This window comes from Manduca sexta, chromosome 8 (assembly GCF_014839805.1).
Source record: "Manduca sexta isolate Smith_Timp_Sample1 chromosome 8, JHU_Msex_v1.0, whole genome shotgun sequence".
Lineage (NCBI taxonomy): Eukaryota > Metazoa > Arthropoda > Insecta > Lepidoptera > Sphingidae > Manduca > Manduca sexta.
The window spans coordinates 5,377,681-5,400,131 of record NC_051122.1 but is presented as its reverse complement, the minus strand read 5'-3'; the positions used below and the strand labels follow the sequence as shown (position 1 = coordinate 5,400,131).

The window sequence follows — 22,451 nt, the reverse complement described above, 5'->3', positions numbered from 1 at the left end:
CGGAACTGATTTACAAAACCTTGTGGTATTGTAGTGTTTGTCCCCCTGAGAAATGAGACGGGTTGCAATATCCTTTAAACGGTACTACAACCGTAAACAGTAGATATTCAGAAAGAAATAAAGATTTATTACTGGGACAATCAATCACGTAATCAATTGATGAAAAAAACAAAATAAGGACCAGCAAAGGTACCTTTCATTCAGCTGGATGCTACAGTACAACGTAAATAGTACTATAACGTTGATCATTGATGAGAGCTTCAGGTGACGTACAGACGCAGAGACGGTTCATAATATGATTAATTCAGGCAGACTTCATACGAAACTACGTAGAAATTAATTATCAAACCCCGCAGGAATTATAAGACTATAACATGAAAAATGCAAAGTAACCGTTATCTAAAGTAGATTTCACTAATTCTAGAATCAATTGACTCAGCAAAGGACGGTAGTCCGAGCTGAGCGAATGCTTGTAATTTCCCACAGGACCGCGCTCGTTGGCAGCTAACGCAATTATTTAGGATAATGGTTCACGCTGTATCGCCACAGTTTTCGTATAATTGCATGCTGTGTTTTGAAATGTATAACTTGTGTGTTTGGAGACGAAGTTTTGTGAGTAGATTGTGACTATTTGTCATTTTGTTTAATAATAGGTAATGAAAAAGCAAATAGTAAATATTTGATACCAGTAGCTTAAGTATAATTTAGAGAAATAAATTGATTGATTAAATGATTGTATATGAAAAGTAATACATGTTATTTTTGAGGAAAATGGGTTTTCAAATATATCAAGTTTTACAACGCAAGTTATACAACATTAAATGCTCTGAAATATACACAAATTATTCTTATATTTAGAATGGATTCGTGTTATTGGATCGCTATTATTTATTTTAATTAGTATTTAAAAGTACTCCTGTTCATAAAGTAAAATTTACTAATATTGCGAGAAAGTTGTGAAACGATTGCGAATAAAATGAATTTGAATTTCATAATAATAACAACAATAATTTACCTCAGTATTCTTTACATAAAAAATCAAATCCTCTAACTAACTTCTTTTCTATTTATCCCTAAGGGGTTAAACAGGCAGCCGAAGGGTCTCTAGAAATGCCCTATCAGAATGTAGAAACACAATCCCTCGGGCCACGGTACGGAATCAGATAAACTGTATCCAGTTACTTCGTTGATTGAAAAGGTGATTTAGATAGTTTAGGTTGTTTTTATAAATTTTTGACTTTTCTGTACTTAAACTTAAGATCGGTTTTTGCTAATATTCCATGATATTTGTGGCTTTACTCGCGGAAAATCTTTCTTGGAATAAATATCCCATTGTACATTTTTTTAAGGTTAAAAGTAGTAATGAATCTAAATTATGATTTATTATTTGCGTACTTCATCCAAATTTGTTCAGCCATACCTGTGTTTATATACTTCTAAAAAGAATATATTATGCTTATGATTTTATAATTTTAACAACTGTTATTGTTATATATGGTATAATATACTAGGTAAATGAAGTTGTGTGAGACAATGACAGTAACCTATTCGTTTCACCCCATTCATGCTGAGGCAATTATTGTGTACAGTATGACTCTCACTTAGACTGTGATTATACCAACGAGACCTTCTCATTGAACTAATTGTATTAACTGAACTGTGATATACAGTATACTGGATTCAATTCCTCGCCTATTCCAAATTTGGTTTTGTTTTTTTGGTTGGAGAACAGTCAGTTGCCGATATTTAAAATTTGGGTCTAAATGACCATAGATTGAAAATCCCTTCGTAGATAAAATTAAAAAACACAGTCGCTGGAAGTAAAGATTTCACAATTGCCATTTAAAACTTTATTACGTACTACTATTATGATCATTGGTAACTAAATGTTAATTTTTAAATTTCAAATCCAAGTTATTTGTGGACACTGAAAAGCTAAAGCAAACAATAGAAAAAGGTTATATTCTGACTTGCACGGTAATTCTGTCAAACAATGAAATATATATTGACTACCTCCTCAGAGCCAGTTCTATGAAATATCCCTAGGGCTGTGCCTAATTTATTTGATTTTCTGCCTGGGTCTGTTGCGGCCAATCATTGCAATTTGTAAGCGGATAAAAATATCGTATATGTGGGAAAAATGTCGAAAAACAACGAGAAATACGAGCTACGAAATAAATGCACCTTTTTATTAATTGGGTGGAATCCAGTGAACGATTTTATTTGTGATTTCGCGGGTGGTTTTATAATTTATTTATGCTCAGTTAACCGTGAAACGTTTTTTGGTATAAAACTTACACGCGTGTACAATTTTATAGCACACATTCGCGTTCCGGTTTAATGGTGTAAAGATAAATAAAAATTCAGATTCGGACTACGAATTTCGCGAGCTTTATTTTAGGGACTATTTTTAGATTTATTTGACTTATATATTCTTATTTTAGAAATTTGAATCCCTCTCAGTAGTAGGGGAGGCCCGTGCTCTGCAATGGGCAAGTATATAATACAGGGCTGATATTATTATATTATATTATTATATATTCTTATTTTTGAAATTTATGATAGCATAGACATTTTTGTTTCCCTTGATATCAACAAAGTATTAGTTATAAGTTACAAGTAATAGATGTGAATAGCAGGAACAGTTATGAAATAGATATAATGGAATCTATTACTATTTTCGTGTGTTCGGGTACACACGGAAGACACCTTTTTTACAGACTGGGTCGTAGGGGAAGTAATAACACAATTATTATTATTTTTTTTTATTTATTTCATATATTAAACTGATATTATTTTTATACTTCTTACCAAGGAAAGTTAAGTTGAGAGTTCTTGACTAAATAATATAGTTTTTAATTAAATCCTGAAACGGTATCTGTCCACAATGAATACTACATGAAGTTTTGATTAGGTGAATTATCTTTTCTTTCATTCTTATAGTTCAGTCGAATTCGCGAGTCAACTCCCATTCTCTATTCATGCAGCTCAATTCAGTAGACTTCATAATGTCGCCAGTTAACTTGAAATTCAAGGAGTAACTAGGAATAATCTCAAAGGAGTCGGTTTAATTTTTAAGCACCTTATCACGATGTCATTTCATAATCTTTCAGTGAGGGAATATAAACTGAGTCTTAATAATTTATTCATCACTAGCGACCCGCCCCGGCTTCGCACGGGTGCAATGCTGATACTAAATACACAACAGAAAAACTGTGAACGTTGTATATAAAAACATACCGGCCCACTCTGGCTTCGCACGGGTATAACATAACAAAATAACAGTATTTCTCCACTATTTAATGGATGTTACTATACATATAAACCTTCCTCTTGAACCACTCTATCTACTTAAAAAAAAAACCGCATCAAAATCCGTTGCGTAGTTTTAAAGATTTAAGCGTACATAGGGACAGAGAAAGCGACTTTGTTTTATACTATGTAGTGATTACAAACGTTTCATATACTATACCGTAGATACATATCTACGCTATAGTAGGCTGGTTGCTAATATATGCTAATATGTAAAGAGAGTGTTTGTTTGTTTGGACGCACTAATGTCAAAAACTACTAAACTACTTCACATATTTTTTCACTGATAGAAACCGACATTATTCCGGCTATAGGCTACTTTTATCCCGGAAAAACATTTTTACGCAGGTGGAGCCGTGGGTGAAAGCTAGTGTAATAATAATACCTGATATTCTTTGTATTTATTTTATAATATTTAAAACATAGGCACCATGGCTTTCTTGCTAATAAATATAATTTTATACCTAGTCTCAACGACAAAAAAAATGTTGCCCAAAATATGTTAATAAAATATGATATTAGTATTTTCGTACTCTAAAGTTAGCTCAAAAATTGGAATATCAAATTTTTTATTAAATCGTTTATCAATAATTACTAGTACATCGGAACCCAAAACTGAAGAGGGATGACACGCAAACTCATATAATTTGCATAAATATGAAATTTTGCGTGTTACCATACAAGCGGTTACCGAGCGCCCAACACTGATGCTATTAAGTTATAAATTAAACTGAGGCGTTGTCGAAGCAATAAATTACAGAAAATTGGCGAGAACTCCCGTAAACGAGTCGACGCAAAAACTTGCTGTCTCTTGATATTCTGTTAGGGTGTATTTATCACCTCTTTATTGTTGAAGTTGATGTGTGAATAACGCAATTATGAGATATGGGATTAAATCTTTATCTTAATAAATAATATTAAGAACCTATTTCACAGCTCCTGAGTATATGCTACTCGGCTCGTAAATGTATAAGCCGACCAAATACAAAAGTCACATATTGTCTATGCTTCTAAATAAATGGTAATAAAATGAATACTATCTACATTAGTTGTTTAATACGATAACTATCAAATAAAACTTACTTCAAACTTGTGAGAGTGACCTAAATATTCAGTTGCTTAGTAAGTTGTATAGGGTTTAATGGAACATAAAAACCCTAAATATAGACACATTTCATATAATTTGGTAACCTCCGTGATATTTATTTAGATAATTTTCATACCTGATTCTCCAAAAATAATTTGATAGCATAATATTATGAATTCCACACTTATCTAGCGTAATGAAAAAGCTAACCCTCATTAGAAAATGAATCCGGTATTTCTATTGAAATAAGAAGAAAAAAAATTGTACCTCGGCATTTCGTGCAATGTGTATACGCCCTTACATTTGAAATTAGGTCTATTATTATTCATAATGGATGGTTGGTGTCGCGTCTATGTGGACTGAGACATGTCTAATTAATTGAGACAAATGAAAGTGGATCCAAGGTGAATAAATTTTAATACGTTTATTGATTTGGATACAGCTGATTCTATCATATTAATTATGTGCATATCTTTACTGAATCTGCAAGAAAGCTTTACCATTCAATTCGATACTAGGTAGGCATACTAACCGCCATTTTCAAAATAAGGTCCCAATCGCTTTTTTCGATTTATCTTAAAAATGGACCAATCAGAACAAAGCACTTTTGACATGCTTACAAATGAGTCATTTTGATTGGTTCATTGATCAAACGGATTGAAGATTGAGATTGAGATCGTTTATTGAAAACGGCTCTTAAAGGAGAAAGGAATAATATTTATTTTAGATGGCATTTGGTCTTGCGCGAAGTTCGCCATTTGAAACGTTAGGATATACATATTTGCCATCATTAATATTGGAGATTTATTGCCAGATTTCTGAGCTATTAATAACACCCGTGTCAGTATTACTCACTCAAAATAAAACTCGTTAAAATAACGAATGTGTCAAGTGTTAATTAGTGTGAAATTTCCATGTGGCGCGAAATTTTCTGGTGATCTTTATTATGTCATAGGACACTAATATTTCAATATAGTTCTTAATTTAAATATAACTTCTTACTATATATAATATTATCAATGCGAAAGTTTGTAAAACTGTTTGTATGTTTGTTAGAAATAAACTCAGAAACAACTTAATGGATATAGATGAAATTTGCCACACACAAAGGACATATCATGGGCTAGTTTTTAGCTCAGTAATATGCTCCCGTAGGAAATAAAAAAAATACATGACGTTGACATCACACGAATGATGAAATGGATTGCTACCGTAATTTAAAAATGTTTGCATCAAGGAAGATTTTAGTGCGGGCGGAGTCGCCAGCAACCCCCAGCATAGTATAAATAAATGACTTATACTAAAATAAACGTTAACAAAGAACACGAATTACTTCTAGGCTTTCAAGCACTATTGACCAGTATTTTTTAAGCTAGCGTTCTATCAATGGAATTTGATTTGCCGGTTTGGATATTCCCGGCCCTTTCAAACCGTCTGCTTGCACAATCAAATAATGGAAAATTTTTAGTCAAAGCACAGCGGGCTTCTTTATTTTGATAAATCCTTTCGAATTTTATGAATGAAATAGTATTGCGTTTTTAGGTACATAATATTTATTTCAAACTGCCTCAGGTATAATGCGTTCTTAATTCGCTGGAGTTCAGATATGATGAAACTTTATGTGTAATAAAAAAATTAGCAATTAAAATTCATGCATATTAATAAAACATAGTTGTCGTACATATGTTCGAAATTCGAACATAGAAATGAATATATTTATAAAACATTTTATAATGTATAAATTTCACTTTCCTGCAATCCCCTACATGGATTTTGATCATGCAAAATATCACACTGTTTCCTAAGTATAATGTGATTAATAAGGGTTAAAAAAAAATTCACGTTTTTATTTATAGGTTAAACAAAACAACTCCAGGGAACCTAATATTAAGGTAATATTTGATGCCACCAACAATATAAATGGTGATAATTTAGTATCAAATGACCTGCGTGGTTGTATCCCGGATTCTGTAAAAAATGCTAATTCTTAAGATATTTTACAATTAATTTATATTATAAGGATCGTTTTAAGAGTGCCCTGAGGACCGTTGCCTCATTTTCTTAATTACGTGGGATATTTGGAACGGAATATTGTTATAGAAAAACCCTTATAGTTATGAAAATTGTGAAATGTTTTTAGTATTACTTTTAATGAAAGTGTATTTATTTAACAAAAAAAAGACTTAATTGTAGATGAGTTACGTATCTTTTTAATACAACTGTATGATGAGATAGCAAATGTTTTGTCTAATGAGGATCTCTATGACTATAAACTATAGCAACGTTAACCAGAATTCTTTCAAAATGACGTGAAAAAACTACTGTTATATCAGCCCTGTATTATAATATATTGTCCCACTGTTGGGCATAGGCCTCCTCTACTACTGAGGGGGATTAGGCCTTAGTCTACCACGCTGGCTTAGTGCGGATTGGTAGACTTCGACTTCGAAATTATGAACTTCTCAGATGTGCAGGTTCCCTCACGATGTTTCCCTTCACCGTTAAAGCAATCGATAATTCACAAAGAATACATACATAAACTACTGTTAAAGTATCGAAAAAGTTAATTTAATACGTAAGTAACTTCTAAAGGTAAACCTTAATTTAAAATACACGCTTTGAACTAAGCGACCTAAGTTGAAACTTTAAGCAGGCTTAACATCTTAATGAAGGCAAAAACTCGACTCAGTCCCACTCTTCCTCCAGCTGCTAAAAGACCTTTTGTCATTAAATACTTGGCATAAAAGTACATTTTCAAGTGATATGTGTGTTTTATTTTCTCTTTTCTCTATTATACGTATAATACTATGTAACTGTTCATTACAGTTTACATAAATGTTATCATACGAATTGTTGAATCAATTGTATTTGATGCTAGGGACCTGATTATATGCAACTTAAAAATCCCGAAATATGTATACAAATATGCACGAATAAACATGAACTAATGAAATAAACGAATTATTAGGTTTTATATTTAAAATATGATATAATATACAATATACATTCATAATATTATAGATATTACCTATGACATCATGGGACGGAACACAGTTGGCGAAAAGTGGGTGCCTTGATTGCGCCTCTGCATACCCCTTCGGGGATAAATGCGTGATGTTGTGTTGTGTTGTGTATTATAGATATTACTCATATCAATAAATAAAAAAATAATTATATTATATTTATTAATGTTGATAATTGACTTATGTAGTTTACTTCGGTGGCATAGATGTATGTATTACATACGTGGTACAACCAACGCGCTGCGATCTTAGATTTAGTTTCTAAGTGGGGAAAAATTATATTAGGATATCTGTTTTTCATAAACTTGGGTGCGAAACTGAAACTTATTATCAGTGGCAGAAGTTTATTCGTCAAATGAATAGAATTAGTTATTGGCGCAAAATTTCAAGCTCTAAGCTATTTTTCAGCTAAGGAACATTAATATTCGTAGTTAGCAAGATGTTACCCTATTCTTAATTATCCTAACTCAAAAAGTAATATTATATCGCTTAAAATATCCAAAGTGTGCACCGTCCGACGACTATAGGCATTATATTATTGCGGCTAATTTGCATACAATCCAGTCCTTAGTAATAACTATTAGCAGTGCTTAGTAATAACTTCCCACATAATAGTAATAATAATAAGCACCTTACAAGTGCTATCTTTGGCTGTATTTCCTCCATAAGTACAGACAGAGAGAGTACTCGCAAGGTGTATAAACCCCAACTGAGTAACGTATCTTAAAGGGGCCTCTACATGTTAGATCCTTGTCCCCACGCAAGCCTTCCAAAAGGACCGGCTTTTATGCCGTGATTTCCCGCAGGAAAGATACAACATAATAATAATAATATCAGCCCTGTATTATATACTTGCCCACTGCTGAGCATGAGCTTCTCACATAAGTGTTAGAGTAAAGATATTACATGCACACGATTTTCTCCAAATTGATGTTTTGTTCGACAGAATAATCTACATAGTTTTTAATAAACTATTTCCACATTACACAATGTAGATCAGAGATTTTGTTGCTTAATTACAAACAGCCAAGAACCGGCGGTGTTCGTACACCGAAGTTTAAATTAAATACGTACAGAACGTCAATATAAAGGTTTGATTGCTTAGTCCAACGTAGTTTCCAATGAACTCGGACAACTCATTTGAATTTGGCTGCTAACTGGATAATTTAATTATAAGTTTGTTCACAAGGTTACTTTTTACACACAATTTGAAGAAAGATTCACATTCAAGCACAAATAATTAAGGATAGAAAATGAGTAGAACTCGGGGATAAATCTTGGATTGATAGATTGAAAATGTTTCGTGTGGCTGTTGTTAGTGGTTGTTATGGTAATATCAATTTAATACTATAATAGATATAATTATTATCAGTAAGAATCGATCTTAAAGTCTAAGTCCTTTCATAACTATTTTCATATATTATAGAGTTCCTATATAAAGATTCTATATTCTTTTTAATATAATATAATACCTACATAAAAAAATAAAATAAATAGAAGTAATAATAATAATTACTACTTAATATAATAATTTAAGTATGAAGTATATTACATTAGTGTTTTGCTATTTCACGGCCGATTGAGGAACCATGGCGTGAGCACAAAATTTTTGTTTCACATCTATTTTAAAATAAAGAGAATTGACCCATTACTACTTAAAAATAGATTTTACCTTTTCTTGTTAAACCAAAAGAGGGTCACAAGTAGTCAAGACGTTCGCTGGCGATCCTGCATACATTTTCCTTGGAATAATTTATTGAGCAAAACCGAGAGCATTTTTGCATTTAATTAAACTATCTTGTGATAAAATCATGATTGTACTTTGTAATTATTGGAACACTGGGTCAGGGAAAGTCGGTAAGATAAAAAAGTTAGTGCCATTTGGCATATTTAATTAGACCTTAACTAACTTGTTATAAAAGTCATACTGCCGACCGTTTTCACACAAAATCGGCCAAAACTGCTGTTTCTAAAGGTGTAGTTTTTTGCAAATTCAATATTTTCTAAAGCTGTTCTCATACCTTTTAACCAGATACTATAAGTGAAGATTTATCATTGGCTGTATATTTATATCAGCCCTATATTATATACTGTCCCATTGTTGGGCACGGGCCTCCTCTACAACTGAGAGGAATTAGACCTGAGTCCACCACGCTGGCCTAGTGCGGATTGGTGGATTTTACACACCTTCGAAATTTCTATAGAGAACTTCTCATGTGTGCAGGTTTCCTCACGATGTTTTCCTTCACCGTTAAAACGAGCGATAATTTACAAATAATACACATATATGTTTACATCATTATTATTTCTTAATTAATTAAAACTAAGTTTTCAGTGTAATTAAATAATTATCCTCTCCCCTTTCCAATATTAAAATCTCCCTAAATACCTAGTATTTCTAATGCACGTGGATAACATTACTTATGACAAAGGATAATACATAAGAAATCTGATACTTAAATAATGGATAGTACCAAAGAGATTGAATAGTCTAGTTAGGTATAGACTAGACATTGGGACCAAGTTTTACTCCAAGTTATTATCAATTGGCATTAAGTCGTTGTCTTATTTAAAATGATCGTTTGAAACGTCACAGCGTCCTAAAATATGACCTAATATAAAAATAACATACCTATTTACATTAAATATGCTAATATGCACATTGAAAACGTTAAAAATCACGATATGGAAAAGAGATGAAGCATATTACATTATAGTTTTTTGCTATTTTATTACTGTTTTGCTATTTCATGGCATATTGAGGAACGATCGCATGAGCGCGAACATTTTTGCATATTTTTTTTACTTGCAGGACATAGCGACCCCACTGAATCTGATAGTATGTGGGTCAAATAGACTGACCAGAGATGATTACTCGTCGGCAGTCGACACAATTATGCCGGCCTGTTGGAACCGAATATACCCAGGCTGATCCCGGAATGTGACGCATTTACGTGGGCCATTATAGCTGGTTTTAACACCTTGTATGCGGTTGTCACTATCCGCGCGGATATAAAATATCCGACAACCAACATCCATTCCCAATGTCCGCTCTGTATAATTTTAGAACTCTTTGGCTAGTACAATGAAGTTTCTCTCATCGGAGCTCTGACTAACAGCTATGAGTTGGCGCCAGTTATTAGGTTTCATCGTATGGTACTACATCAACCCTGTTTGAGCTTGTTAATACTGAAGAATATAAGATATTAAGTGCATTTTTTACTGAGGTATTGAATTTCTTATCTAATAAGGAAGGCGTGGGCGGGAGAGTTATTAACTTTGTTTGCGTGTACCGTCAAAACTTCTAACTGCTTTCGTGTTGGCGTAGTTTTGTCTTGTTATTGAAAAAAGATTACTTCATTATAGTTGTATGCATACTTCCGGAACGAGAAATAAGTAATATCATTTTTGAGAATATTAATATCTAGAGTCATTTTGACATTCCATTCATTAATAAAATAAACCACATATTCGTTTTTATCTTTGCTAACAATGTGCCAAAAATCATTTATACGAATATTTTCAACAATAAGTCACTTTTTTTTTATCTATTGTATTATATTTATGGGAATGTGACGTGTGCGTGAGTGTATTTCTAACTGAAAGTATGATTTTGCCGCTGTGACAAATTTTTTGAGAGTAGTATTATTAGTATTAGGACGTGTAAATTTAAAGCTACTTTGATTGACATTTATTTTTTTAGAAACTTAGCTTTATTAATTTTATATTTATGGTTCGAGTAATTATTCTAAAGTGTTATTTTCAAGAATATAAGTATGTAATTTCATTTAGTAGTACAATGCCAAATTACCCTGAATTTGAATATAAAAGTACAAAATTAATAAAATTAAGATTTAATTTGAAATATGTACGGCTGTGCAATAAAGTAGTATTTAAATAATTTTCAAATAATTTATCCGTATATGTAACCTATATTTCATGCAAAAACATTGCAATTAAATATTTTAGGCTGAGTTGTTTTGTTTGTGTGATTTTTTATATACCAGCATTTAAAAAGTCAACATTCATGCATGATGTTGCTCCGTCCCTAATTATTAATATGGACCTCAATTTTGGGTCCCATTTTGTAATGTCAATCTGCCCGTGATCTCGCTGGGATGAAAAATAATAATGTTAACCTTTCATGCATTAGGGTTGGCAGAATGAAGACGAACATGTAAATTTGTTTGTATATTATGATTTTATATTTTTTTATTCTTGTTTAAAAGTAGACTTAATGCCACAGACTTATTTTTTATTTTTATTGCTTTTAATGACGAGACGAGCTTGCCGTATCCTGATGGTAAGCGATACGACCGCCCATAAACAATAAAAACACCATCCAACACCTTGAATAACAAAGTACTGTTTGACATTCCACTGCGTTCGTCATCCTGAGACATGAGGTGTTAAGTCTCATTATATTCAGTAATTGCACAGGCTAGAGTGTCCTTCAAATGGGAACAGACCAGTGACTACACACTGCTGCTTGGCGACAGAAATAGACATTGCGGAGGTATCTACCCAGGCGGACTCTCACATATGAGAAACCTTGTAAAATCAACTAAATCTAAAGTATTTCTTCTAATAAAGCCATAAGACGAATATTTGATAAGGTAAATGCATTAAAATAATAAAAAAAAAAATATAAAGAAATCATAGTTAAATATAAAATGAACCTTATTGACTATTTAATGGCACAATGGCAAGACTTCCGTATAAAAAAATATGTCTGCTAACTGCCAAATTAAATTAAATCACTTTATAAATTACCAAAATTAATTACGCACATTTTTGACTAATAAGAAGAATTGCCAACTTTTAGGTCTAAAAAATTACAGAGGAAATGAAAAAAAATAATCTCACACGTAATTTTGCAACTTAAAGCGTTTACCAGGTTTATTGTTTTTCAGTCCGTGATTTTAAGAAATTGTGACTTCGGCTCAAGTTTTAATGTAGCCTTTAAAACTTATAATAAGTTTAAATCTGAAATTTATTTCAGATAAAAATAAATTTCGCTTTAGTAACTCGATTTACTTATTTAATGTCTCTTTCAAAGAATTCTATAAAATAATATTCAGAGTAATCTGGCCTATATAAAATAATGAATAAAAAAAATCGATCTAGAAACTAATCGCAACGCCATAAAGTATATTATTCAGGCTGATAGACTGACGATCCTTAAAAAAAAATACTCCAAGCCTGTCGAACACAGATTATGTAAAATATTGATTGATGACCCAAATGCACCTGAGAATTTCAACCTCGTAATTGCTCTTCATCAATCATTGTCTCTTTTCAAATGTGTTCTATAAAATTAAACTTTTGTCACCCCGACGTAAAGGGGTAACGATTTGAATATTAATGATTTAATTAATAAGAAATTGAGCTGCAACGCGTTGTTTGTCTCCAACAATCCCTCCCATGTTGGTTATAATTGAAGACTCGTCCTCATTTTAGTTTCATTCATATGCCTCGTGTGGGCGTATGTAGTATGTGACTTTGGATTAATTTCTGCATAGTCCTAGACCATAGGGGGTTGAAATTTTTAATGAGGTTTCATGTTAATATGATTATAATCTTTTAAATATTAGCTAGATATTCTGAGAGATAATTATTGCCGAAGCATAGTAGTGCAAGACTCCATCAATAAGAAATTAGTCGCTAGAGGTGTTAGATAAATTAGTATTTCTGTTCGGTGTTCGGCATAGACGCTAAAGTTGGGCAAGCGGAAAGTGCATCGAAGCATTTAAAGTTAGTATAAATGTTGCTCCGAAAACACTTGGTGCAATATGTCTAACGTTGTATCGGTGTTCAGAATCGACCTAAAACAAATTTCGGGTGCACGCTTCGGCTCAATTTGAAACCTTAAGTACGTGTACTTAATAACCACTTAAACTATATTCATAGTAACAAAATATTATGTTAATTTATATTCTATTTTCAAAATAAATATATTCGAACGCGAGTTGTGTTACAATTAAAATAGTGTTTTATTTTTTATAATTGATTCGAACACGAATATGAACTCAATTTAGAACTGTTTGTTCTGAAATCCAATAACCTACGTAATGTGATTACTGACTGACATGTTGGTTACGTAATAAGATTATGGTGGTAATGTACACCATAGAGAAACCACTTGTTCTAATTAGATTCGAACTTAAAATGTGGTTACGACTCGAGGAGTTCTACTGTTTGTTCGTATCTTGGTCGTATCGTGGTTCATGTTTCTCATTATGTAGATGTTTGTATTGTAACAACGATATTAAATCATGGCCTGGTAAGTTAATTGTCAGATGTGAGGAAAGCAAACGCTATCAATTTATTGCACTAAGTATATCATAAAAAACTCTGGCAATCAAGTATCAATATAAGTTGTATATATTATATTACTGGCCCGTACCCTACTCCAATAAATATGAGATCGGCGCAATGCACTTTTCCAATCAATCACTTTCCCTGAACAATTAATTCTAGTTATTACCTTCTATGTAGGATCAAGTGTGGCACAAATCGTAAAAAAATCAACCTTATTTTTTTTAGATTTTGGGATTCGAGCCTGGGACTTCCTGCTTTACAATCCATACATGCTACCACGAGAACAAGGAGACAAATATATAATATATTAAACTTAAACTGACATTGACTGATTAAACCTTATCCAAAAAAATATCGCTAAAATTTCGTATACATAAGTTTCCATCAACAATAGCCAGTTTAGTAATTTTACAGCAATCGTGTATACATTTATTTGGGGCTGTGTACAGAAATCCGCATGAATAAGAATAATGTAAAGCTGTGGATGCAATGCGCGTTTTTCGTATAATTTGTCAGTGTCTGTACTTTTATTACGTGAAAACGCTAGAAAGCCTTACTTTGTCAAACGTTTGTTTACATGAAGTTTTATATTTTTTGCATAACATGATAGTATAAGTATTATAATATTCTAACTAGGAATATATTTTATGCCATACGTATGGCCATGCGCCTTTTGCTCTGTGATATGGATAAAACATTTTCAATGGATGAAATAATATCACCATTAATGCTGGACATAATTATTATTATTGTTTAAAACATAAAATATATAGGTATTTAAACAATAATATTAATACTAGGTGTTGCTCGCGGCTTCGCCCGCGTGAAAAGGCTCTACAAAAGCCTTTAAATCATCGTACATTGCCAGCGCTATCTATTTAAAAATTAAATAATTTAAAATGTAACCACTATAATGTTTTCTTAATGTTAGATATTGCAATAAAACTAGTTTTACGATTCGTGACCACGAAGGCTGCAGTCTTTGAAACGTCAGGAGGAAATTGTAATATAAAAACCGCGATAAATCCGTACAAATAGTTTTATTCTAGTAACCAGTGTGTTAAACTATGACACGGTCTACCCGTATGCCAAATTTCATCCAAATCCGTGCTGTTGTCTTTGCGTTTACTTTAACAAACATTTTCACAAACGTTCGCATTTATAACATCAGTAAGAAGTAAGATAAGAAGTGAGATTCTATAATTCTGAAGATATTTATATTTCAATAACAAGTTTTTTGCTTCATACATAAAAACTATAGATAATATACATTGTTAAGTTATAAATGCAAGCCAAAATTTAATACGTGCAACTTAATGATAACTTAACCTTAAAAGTTATAATAGGAGCTGTAAAATAACTTTTCCGTAAGCTTTCTCGCGTGTTTTGCTAAAATATAACGCAAATGGCGGACTCTGAATAGGGTAATTTGTGTCTTGAGCGATGTTAAAACAGTTCTCGGGTTTAATAAGATTGCTATATTCATCTTAGAATGACATAAATCTGACTTTTCTTGTATAATATTATGAAAATGTATTATATGAAATCCTTAGTTGGTTTACTAAATAAATTGAGCAAATATGTATTAATATTGTATTTTGTATTCAGTTAGGAGCCTGGAATTTGTGCCGGATGGCGATATGCTCGCCCCCCATCACATTTTTTTTAAATTTTATTTCATTCAAAAGGAACAGAAAACAGCTACATTTTAAAATCTTACATTAAATTAATCATGGGTGGAAATTCACGGCGGAAAGTGGGTGAAGTAGTTGCACCTCTGCCTACCCCTACGGAGATAATCGGCTTGAGTGTGTGTGTAAATTGAGCAAACATTTCGATGCATAAGTATTATATTTGTCTTAATTGAGAACTGTTCTGCCCATACAGAAAGTTGTTTTGTAATTTTTAGTTGTTATATCATAATGATGGATAGACATGAAATGCTTGAAAACAGAATTTGCACAACTCAAGTGTGTACAGTGTACCAAAAAGTTTCACATCTGCATTACTGTACCATAAAAATGTATCACCAAAACCAGATGGAACATTGGATGTTTATTTTGATACGAACACCTTCGCATTTCCTTTCCACCTACTGATCAAGCAGACTCATAACGTACATGAGAAACTGCAATCCATCCTTCTCACACGTGTGGAAATCGAAAATAACGATGTGGTTTTTCAATCGTCCAGAAGTGTTGGGGAAAGCTTTCAGTACGCGTTGGAGCGGCATGGCGTGCGGTTGTGTCAACCCATTGCCAATCGCCGCGGTATCCTACGGGCGAACGTAAAATTATTTTGCAAGCTAAAAATGGAGTTGCGAGTGCTATATGAATAATTACCTTTTAAACAATCGAACTGCACTACAATAACGTGCATTTGTGTTTGTTTTGTACAAAGTTTATTTCGGTCGCATTTATGATTCGCGTATGTGCATTTCGTTAATAATTTGTACATTGGATATTTAAGCTTCTTTTCAATACCCCATCGGTCCAATACAGTGACTTAACACCCGATATCAATACCATATCCTTCGATGTAAATATATTTTGTAAAGATTTTGCGTAGAACCCGCGTGAGCACCAAAGTTTTGGAACTTAACGCTTAGTGTTAGTGTTTGTGTATAAATGTAATTAAACATATCTACGTAGAACTATAGAACAAACTAGTCCAGTGAAGTTTACTTACACAACGAACCTAATTGATATCGATTTTTCACTATACAAGGTAAGTTATGTGTATGAACTTAGTTTATAGATATTTGTTTTATAATTGTCAAGAGCGATGTGTAAATGACTACTTCACATGATTATGCATTATTAAAAAGGAAATTAAAGCGATTTTATTTAAAAAATATTTTTTACCCTTGCAAATGCAGTCGACAAAACTTTTTGAATATTATTATCAGGTAATATTTATTATAAAAATAATGGTTCTTAAAGAAGCGTCGTTAACTCTTAATATTTATTTATTAACACATTATTAACATTGAACATTTTACGTAGATTTAATACTTTTTCGGACGTTTGTATCTATTAAATAGTTATTGGACAGTTTAAATATTAAACAGTCTAAGGCATTATAAATGGAAATCATCGGATAACATTTGCGTTTTCGTACGAGGAGAAAATGTATTTCATCGAACGTCAATCTAAGAGGTTGAGCAATAAAACGGGTGTTTTATGAGCTCTGTAGGTTTGTGGTACGGCAGGGAAGGTACCCGTTTTACGCATAACCACTTTTTAGGTCAAAACATTGTAGTTAGTTTTGAATTTATTATTTGTTATCAAGGATTATTTAGTGCGTCTACAATCTATTTGAAATAAATCTTATTGTATTTTATAATGTTATAGAATTAAGTTGACTTACAGAAAATTGCAAGCTTTTAAAGAATTTTGAAATAGGTATGCGGTTTATTTACGTAGTTAATCTGATTACGACATTACAATTAAAATTCAATTTTGTTTCGTAAACGAAATGAAAAGACTAATGCATATTTATTTTAGGTTTTAAAATTTCGCGAGCTGTTTGAGATTTCGCGCGTAAAACAAACCTAACCTTGAAACTTGCTGTTTTGGGATTGTGTGTTTAGATTCGGGATAGAAGTTGCTGTGGGATTAAATAATGAGTACAGGGACAGTAAATATAGGCTATAGCTTCGTCGGATAATAGTCACTTGGATAAATAAAATAAGTAAGATTTACATATAAATTTTTATATATATTTTTGTAAGGAAGGTATAGAATGTGTTATAGGTATTATAATAAAAGTTTATTTACTAATATAGTATATAAAAATATTATGATTACCTGCAGAAATACGGGTATCCGTCGCTCACAACTCCTGTTATAAAATTGTACATTTAACTTAATGTAATTGGGAACAATTACATTAAGTTAAATGTATTGTCCTCTAATATATTCGAATTTAAAATGGTGTTGCATTTTTAATGGATGGTCATGTTGCATGCCATCAGACTTGCCATTGTCGTCATTAATTCGCGTAAAAAACGAAGTTCACACCAAAAAATGTAAAATTAATCTTTTTTTAATACCGTTTCATAAAATATAACGTTTTTGATCGTGACTGTACACTCAAACAAAATCCTTCGTAATCCTTTATATTCCTGATCGCTAGTGGAAATTTCGGGACCTTTCCCACTTCGCGGTTGAGGGGGCATGTACTGTCAATCTGAACGCTGACAAGCGGTAGATGTTGGAATATGTTACGAGAGGATCATTATAGAGATTTGGAGTACTTAGTTTGCTTCTTGACAAGCGAAGAGTATGTTATGTTAACCTTGAATTTGCTTGGAAATTAGTGGTATAAATGTGAAAGTTGAATATTGAGTTTGTCAGAAACGTGTCAACTAATGAACAGATTTAGATTATATTTGACGTGCAAGTAGACCGTGTTTTTTAACATCGGATATATTTTAACTAATAATCCAAAGTGAAATTTTTTTTGGTCAAAGTTCTAATTTTACTGTAAGATATAACTTGTAATAAAGACAAGGAAGTTCCGATTCCCTAACAATGAGACCCACAGCAAATATTTTCAGAGCACACAAACATTTGTATCTTTGCAAGTCTTTCCTGGTCTTCAGAGGTATCTCCATCAACTGATGATTTGCATAGTTTCCTCATATCTCTATCCTAAACCTTTTTATAGATAAGTGCCAAGCCTTGTAATAAATCTAGCCACTGCATTCATAGATGGCACTGGCAAGTGCAAACAGTAATAAATCAAACTTTGCATTAATATACACAGACCACGCTAGACGTCGTGACTCAGAACTGCGTATTCTTTTCATTCAATGTTTCAAGACCTAAGCCACATTTAGACGGAGCAATTATTGCTAGCAATAATTGCTCTATCGAAGTGTGACTACTCCACTTACGTAAAAAAAATCACCACGCCATTATGATCAAATTGCTTGGTGGTTATTATAAATCATGTAGATCATCTATACTATCAATGCTTTGAAAAAAAATTACGAACCCAACGATGCTATATTAAATTATGTTGTATAAAACGAATTTTGTAGCTTTTTGTAATCGATTAGGAGACGGGCAAGCCGCTTGAGTGGTAGTAAAAGTCACGACTACGACTATCCTTGTACTTAATATTAATATTTATATTATAAATTCTAGTTTCTGAAGATTATTGGAGATTCGATGTTTTATAGGAGTAAATGCTGAATCGATTCGAATGAACTTTGGCAAATGGATAGATCATATTCTAAATTAACAGATTCCTTTTTTCTCCGGATATATTAGGACTTTTACTCCACTGCCAGCAACGCCTAAAGATATAAACTAACTATTAATTTCCTCACATTACCCACTCATTAACCCAACAAGAACTATCCGTCACTGAGACCCAAAGACGTCTAAAATTAACGATGACACAGACTAACCAGGAAACAGACCTTAAAATAGATCTAGCTAAACTAAACGATGACTGATCCACTAGGAAGAACGTGTTAAGATCTAGGTCGTATGAGTATGATCTTACATTCTTTACCTGTGTTTCAGAATAATTTACATAGCCATTTTACTCCTTCAATACTGCGCGTAAGTGAAGTTGGGATCTTGGAATGAATGCAGAAATCCCTGAACACATTTGGATGACATTGACAGTTCATGCGTTGACAGATCATACCCTTGATTAACATGCTTATAATATATTGTTTTATAGTTTACTAGCTAATGCCTGCAGCTCCACCTGCGTGAGAAAGTTTTTTAGGGATAAATATATTCCCGACATTCCAAACTATAGCACTCGGAGTAATATAGCTTCCTATTACCGAAAAAAGTTTTAAAATAGATTTAGTAATTCCTAAGAATAGCGCTTTCAAACAAACTCTTCAGCTTTATATATTAGTATGTTAGAAAAGTACGAGATAATGTTACATTTTCCAGATTTTATTCTAGAAAAGTCTTTGACTGTGGAAATATCATCAGCTGATCCACTTGCTGCATTACGAGTCTAAGCTAAAAATACGAGTAAATACAATCGAACTTCGTGTGAATTGAATTATTGATCCTGTAAATAAAATCTTGTATACCTGTGTAGGCGTACAAACACATTGTCACAATTACTTATTTCCCTAAATCGGGTTTTCGGGCCAAGTAAAGTTAATTCACTATTTTTTTAAGGCTACCTCGATGGCTTAGTTTTGACGATATTACTGCTGATCTGATGTATCGGGTTTTATCGCTCGATCGGGTTTTGGATTTTTCTTAGTAGGAGTCATGGGTCTGGAATTGTAAACGGTTAAAGGGAGTGGGTTTGTCCTCTTATTTATGAAATCTAACATAGCTGGCAAAATATGGGTGACGTCTACCACTAATAGGGAAAAAGGGGGGTGCCATATTGTGTGTATTTTTTATAAAAAGCGGTGGTAGATGGTAAGTTATCACTGACTGATTCGTCAAAATTAATATAATAGTGTAAATATCTCAACCTTTAACAAAACGAGATGAAGGACGGTGGTCTTGTATAAAGCCAGGAAATATATTCATCCGTTCGAGACACAACAATACCTCGGTGCAGCTACCTCGGTGAAGCTGATCCATTTATATTGTACACAAAATTCGCTGCAGCGTGGATTGCTTAGCTTATGTTTATGTTGCTCAGCTATATTGAACTCACCAGTGTTAGTTGCAGCTTCAAACCAGGATAGGAAAGAAAGCTTCTATCTAAGTTAGAACTTGTCTATATCTTGATTAAAGTTGCCTTATAGTTTCGCAAGTTTTATATTCTTTCCGCGCAAGTATAGGAATAAAAAAGGTAAAAGTTTTCACTTCGCTCCCCTACATAGTTCATGTATTCATTTATTTTATTAGAAATTATAGTGTTTAGAGATTTATCTTTACAAGATTTCTTTACTTTGAAAGTTGAAGTCAGAAAGTGCCTCTATGAAAATGTTTATTATTGTGCCGTCTTTTGAGGGAATTTTAAGTGAGTTTGCTGACTTCAAATTGGAAATTCTTTAATGCATTTTACGTGTTTGCTTATTTATATTAACAGTTTTACAAAATGCTATTGACCCCGTATTTTAATAATATTGCTGATATTAAAAAAAAACAAACAAGGCACATATTCAGTTTATCTTTTTATCTTTGTAATATTAATAATGAATAAACGAAATTCGAAAGTTAAGTAAACACACTTAATTCTTTTGATAAAATATTAACCTTAAGGATCATAATCGCTATTAAATTTCATCAAAAATGATGCTAAATTGGCACAAAAAGATTGCGAAGTATGTCAAAAACGAAAAAGGCACATAAAGCAAACCTGAGTGGGTCTTTATAATTCTTGCCTACTCTATCACGAACTCTTGACGACATTATCATAAGAGCACTTGACCTTTCCTCTGCGTTAAAATAAAAATATTTTCGCGAATCTCCAGAGGTCAATTTGTTTTGTTATTTCTATTTATGAATGATTTGGACTAATGAGTCGGTAATCCTTGAATTTGAATATAGTTAACATTTTATTTCCTTTTTTACGATTGCAAGCACGAAGGTTATATATAGTAACAACGATAAAATTCCAAGGGCCGAAATACTATTCGCCTAACCTAACGCTCCATTTTTGTCAAGTGTGGATTTGTCTTGATAAGTCACGTCATGTGTTTTTAGAAACTACGTCAATGGAACTTTACACGCAATCTGTAATTAATTATGTGTATCCTTATCTAGCAGTATTTTAAAACCAATTAAACCTTGTGCTGTATAATATATTTATCCTAAAGGCATATTGTACTGTTAATCTGTACTTATATGCTATTATAAGGAGCTGAAGAGTTTGTTTGTTTGAACGCGCTAATTTCAGGAACTACTTATTCGAATTACAAAATCTTTTAGAGTCGGATAGTTCTCTTATCGAGGAAGGCTATCGATTATATAACATCACGCTATGATCCGTAGGAGCGGCGCATCAATGTAAAAAGTTCCTAAAACGAGGAAATTTATTCCCTTTGAGAGCTTCCGTTGCTGCCTAAACAGTCAAAGTTGTGCAACAATCATATATATCAGAATTATTCCTCAAAAAAATTCAAAAAATATTTTTTAGAAAGCTCCCAGCCACATTAGTCTGTCTGTCTTAACGCGATAAACTAAAAAACTACCCAACAGATATCTATAAAATTTAGCATGGAGATAGATGAGACCCTGGGAAGAACATAAGCTATTTTGTATCCCGAAAAAAATATAGCGGGATTCTTATCCCGTAATACTCTTCCACGCGGGCGAAGACACGATCAAAAGCTAGTTTAGTAATAAAGTGCCGAATAAAAAAACTTCTGATTTGCTATCTCTTTGGAATCTCATTTGGACGATAATACCCCATCCTTGAAATGAACTAAACTTTATTGTTAGAAAAAATATTATTAAAGCAATAATTCATGGCTAGCTTTAATTTATTTCTTTGTCGGCCATTCCATGTTGTTTTTTGCCTGTTGGTTAGTATTAACAAACCATTCCAAATCTTTACTCATCAATATTTAGTTGTAATGTGCAGAAAGAATTGGTCACTTAAATAAATGAAGCTAATTCCACGCAATATTACGCGAATAACTATGGTAACCAATGCTTCCAATATTTGTCAGGGAAATAATACTCTGCTTAATCAATATACATGAAACGCAAACTTACGGTGTAGAATTTAGTTTGTGATAATTTTGTGTGTCGGATGGT

At 32.5% G+C, this 22,451-nt stretch overlaps 1 protein-coding gene across 3 annotated transcripts in view; it reads left to right on the top strand.

Annotated features, from left to right (window-relative positions):
* The first annotated feature begins 15,972 nt into the window (after positions 1 to 15,972).
* Positions 15,973 to 22,451, top strand: part of LOC115446687 (small conductance calcium-activated potassium channel protein) — a 235,278-nt gene continuing 228,799 nt past the window's right edge. For all 3 annotated transcript variants that reach the window (XM_037436474.1, XM_037436475.1, XM_030173471.2), the window contains exon 1: positions 15,973 to 16,470. The gene's annotated coding sequence lies outside the window, so the exon portion shown is untranslated. The remainder of the gene's footprint in view (positions 16,471 to 22,451) is intronic.